Consider the following 5000-nt stretch of genomic DNA (forward strand, 5'->3'; position numbering starts at 1 on the left):
ATATTAAAATGATGTGGTCAACTGTGTCAAAGGCAGCTGTTAGGTCCAGCCAAAGATGACAAAATCTCCAACGTCAGACGCAATAAGGATGTCATTAAAAACCCTTAACAAGGCTGAATCTGTGATATGCAGTGTTTCAAAGCCAGACTGGAAAACCTCCAGGATGTCATTTTCATCTAGAAATGATTTCAGTTGTGTATAAACAATTTTTTCTGAGACCTTAGAAAGAAAAGGCAGTCTGGAGATAGATGTAAAGTTGGTTAGTAAAGAGTGGTCTAGACCAGGTTTCTTTATATGTGACTGTACTACTGCATGTTTCATTAGTAGGTGATAAACATGACCACAGGTGTGTCAGGGTGAAATCAGGTGACAAACATGACCACAGGTGTGTCAGGGTGAAATCAGGTGACAGACGTGACGACACATGTGTCAGGGTGAAATCAGGTGACAGACGTGACGACACGTGAGTCAGAGTAAAATCAGGTGACAGACGTGACGACACGTGTGTCAGGGTGAAATCAGGTGACAGACGTGACGACACGTGAGTCAGAGTGAAATCAGGTGACAGACGTGACGACACGTGTGTCAGGGTGAAATCAGGTGACAGACGTGACGACACGTGTGTCAGGGTGAAATCAGGTGACAGACGTGACGACACGTGTGTCAGGGTGAAATCAGGTGACAAACGTGACGACACGTGAGTCAGAGTGAAATCAGGTGACAAACGTGACGACACGTGTGTCAGGGTGAAATCAGGTGACAAACGTGACGACACGTGTGTCAGAGTGAAATCAGGCGACAAACGTGACGACACGTGTGTCAGGGTGAAATCAGGTGACAGACGTGACGACACGTGTGTCAGAGTGAAATCAGGTGACAAACGTGACGAAACGTGTGTCAGGGTGAAATCAGGTGACAGATGTGACTACACGTGAGTCAGAGTGAAATCAGGTGACAAACGTGACTACACGTGAGTCAGAGTGAAATCAGGTGACAAACGTGACGACACGTGTGTCAGAGTGAAATCAGGTGACAAACGTGACGAAACGTGTGTCAGGGTGAAATCAGGTGACAAACGTGACTACACGTGAGTCAGAGTAAAATCAGGTGACAAACGTGACTACACGTGAGTCAGAGTGAAATCAGGTGACAAACGTGACGACACGTGAGTCAGGGTGAAATCAGGTGACAAACGTGACGACACGTGTGTCAGAGTGAAATCAGGTGACAAACGTGACGACACGCGTGTCAGGGTGAAATCAGGTGACAAACGTGACGACACGTGAGTCAGAGTGAAATCAGGATGATCCAAATGACAGACGGATCAGACACCTGGAGCCCAGGTTCCTGACAGGATGTGGACACACCGTCACACACTCACCAGGAGGCAGAGTCAGGCCTCATCTATGGTTTGTGTTTGTTTAGAATTGTTTATGGTTGGTTCAGATTGCAGTGTTCTCTCTGATTTGCAGCGGTAATTTCTGCTCGTCATCAATCAATTTAAGTGCTTTTTTTTGTTTTAGCTCATTTGCAGTCGTCATTTAGTTTACATTTACATTCATGCCATTTAGCCGACGCCCTTATACAGAGTGACACGTTTTATCTCAGTTTATACAGCTGAGAAACTCATTCGTATGAAGACTAGGAAAAAAACAAATAGGAGCGCGTCTAATATAAGCCTTCACTTTGTCCCTATGTTAAGAGACTTGAGTCTGTATCATGTTTACGATCGTGTTAGAGAAGTTCTAACATCTGTGTGTCATAAATGTAACGTAAAGATCTCCGACACAGAGCAGAAATGTCAGAGACTAATTATATAATTTATGTAAGAGTCTCTATAAATGACATAGTAACAGAATACATATACATACATATCATATATAGTCATTTCTGCTCCGTCTGAGACGTGATCTCTAATCTGATTGGTCACAAAAATACATGATCTAATCTGTATCATCTCATTAACTCACTATCATTACGAAATATCTACAACACATTTCTTCTCCTTCTTCACTTTTCAGTCATTTTCTCCTCTAATAAAGAAACTCTGAATCCTCTTAAAAGTCCTCCTCACGTCTCCTAACACTTTCTGACCTTATGATCTCTTTTAAGGGTTAAGATGCTTTATGAAGAACTTCTATTTTTACTTCGAACTTCCCTATAATCTTAAAGGGAAATGCCCACATTTGTAAGAATTTTCTTAGAATTTCATCACTCAGAGGAAATCTTTACAAAGCGAATGTTCATGGTGTCTGTGTAGAGGTCAGAATAAAAAAGTCTGTACTTTACTGAAACTTAAGACATAAATAAGAACCTTGTCTTTTCGGTCATTAGTGTGTAGTGGAAATTTCTAATCTTAAGATGTTCATAAGACTTTGTTCTTCTATGCTTGTACCCTGTGTGCATCATGACCAGAGACTGGCATCGTCATCAGTAAGTTTTGTTAAGATTATGACAAAGGCAGTAGGGACTGGGGACGAGTTGTCCATAAACAATGTCCTATAAGTCCTCTAGAAGATCTTGGCCCGGTCAAATTAGCTCGATCAGGAGATGCATGAGGTAATGTTGAGCCAATGATTGATGATGTTTTGCTTTTACATATCTTCTGTTCTTCTTGGATTCTGTCTATAAAAACCTTGATGTAATCAATGATCTTGGCCCTTCATCTCTCATGCTACATGTGGAGTGTTGGGTCCTGCTGTTTAACTGAGCATGATATATTGTGTAACCTTTTTTTCTCTTGCTCGTGTCTACCAGTGTTATACTTTATTCTTTAAATCTCTCGAACCTCAGAACTTCCACAACAAGTACAAATGAACTGCAGTGAATCTGCTGGAGACCTCGAGCTCTGAAGGTAAATACAATTCAGCATTAGGATTTCAGCTTCTCTGACTTTTCCACCCTGCAGGCCTGTAAATGTCTCTGTGAAGTGAACGTGTCCTGCAGGAACTGATAACATGACACTGATAACATATAAAGAGCTGAAGAGTGAAGACGCCCAAAGCTCAACATACACAAACATAAACAGAGCGATTTTCTGAGGATTTTCTTGTCAGATTTCTTCTTTTCTCAAGTCTTATCTTATTACTGATTAACACTGATAACTAACACCAAGCTATCTAGGGAGGAGAAAAAAAAAATAGTTCAACTTCCAGCCATATCAATGTGTGTGTGTGTGTGTGTGTGTGTGATATGTTGAACAAGCCATCTTTATCATGAAGGTATGGTAATTAAGGTCAGTATTATTAATTGACTTATTCCTTGTTATAAATCAGACACTGACACTCGGGACTCGGACCAACATTCTCACTGCAAGCAACAGAAAATAAAATAAGATGAAATAGAATTTGCTAAAAATAAAAGTTTAACTCTCATTTAAAAGTCAGCTCTGATTTCTATGCAGTTACTCATTGAGGAGGAAAACGAGTGTGAATCTGATCAGTCACTACATTACATCAGGAGTCTTTGAGTCTTTGGACTTTCATCACTTTACTCTTGCAGCTTGTTTTTCTGGTGGATTTTAGAAGGCAGTGGTTTGCTGTGAAAGTTTGTTAGCAAGTTTCCTGTGAATTCGGACTGATCGGATGACTATAGCGCCGGGGTTAATGTGGAATCTTCATGGTGCTCATCGATGTCTGTGTTTTAAATTTCAGCGAGCACAGTTTTTAATTATTTTAAAGATCGGACAAAAATGATGTACAGGAGCAGTGCAGCATTTAAAATGGAAATAAAATATGTTTTTATTCATTCATTCATTCATTCATTTCCTACCGCTTATCCGAACTTCTCGGGTCACAGGGAGCCTGTGCCTATCTCGGGCGTCATCGGCCATCGTGGCAGGATACACCCTGGACGGAGTGCCAACCCATCACAGGGCACACACACACTCTCATTCACTCACACACTCACACACACACACTCTCTCATTCACTCTCATTCACTCACACACTACGGACAATTTTCCAGAGATGCCAATCAACCTACCATGCATGTCTTTGGACCGGGGGAGGAAACCGGAGTACCCGGAGGAAACCCCCGAGGCACAGGGAGAACATGCAAACTCCACACACACAAGGTGGAGGCGGGAATCGAACCCCCAACCCTGGAGGTGTGAGGCAAACGTGCTGACCACTAAGCCACCGTGCACCCCCTGTTTTTATTCAGATTATGATCATTCTGTAGTGATGATAATCTGAATACAATGACAGTTAGCAAGAAAACAGGATCAAGGATAATAATACTATTGCTAATATTAGCATATTTACACCATCCAATGAGAGAACTAGCAAACAAACAAAAAACGATTCATTTCCCAGAAGAAGTGGTGCATATCTCCACAGGAGGTGTCAGATAAATGAATATTAGTGTTTAGTGGTAAATATTAGTGTTTAGAACAACAGCTGACGATTAGAGAGAAGTCACTGGTCTGATGAATGTCGAATCCATGGACCTGATGTGTTTCAGACTGGTGATGGAGTGACCGTGTGGGAAACCAGGCAGGGATTAAACCTGTGGATGATGATCATGTCACACCATGGCACAAACTCACTCTGGATCCATGAACATTAAAGTGAGGTCAGTGGCCTTCCCAGTTACCGGATCTGAGTCTAATGGAGCAAATAGTACCCGTGATTATGTCATGCAATAATACACACACATGCATCTGAATCCTAAAAGAATGTTTCTAGCACCCGAGGCTCAGGTGTAAGACCTGAGGCTGTCCTGGGACCCAGGATTAGCGTGCTGTTTCTAATAAAGTGGCCATTCTGTACAGTATGTAGCGTATGTATACAGCTTATACTAGATGAACTCTTATCTCTGTCTCCATGTGCACAGTCGTGATGATATCTGAGAGAGATGTAGTGATGGGAGCATGTGCACTCTGACCCCGATAAAAGCCTGAGGAGGACACGGACGCCGAGCCGAGTGTTTGTGCGGTGAGGACGTGAACCGACCTTGAAACATGAACTGCACTGCAATAGAGATATCAGACGTGCTGT

This window comes from Tachysurus fulvidraco, chromosome 11 (genome assembly GCF_022655615.1).
Source record: "Tachysurus fulvidraco isolate hzauxx_2018 chromosome 11, HZAU_PFXX_2.0, whole genome shotgun sequence".
NCBI lineage: Eukaryota > Metazoa > Chordata > Actinopteri > Siluriformes > Bagridae > Tachysurus > Tachysurus fulvidraco.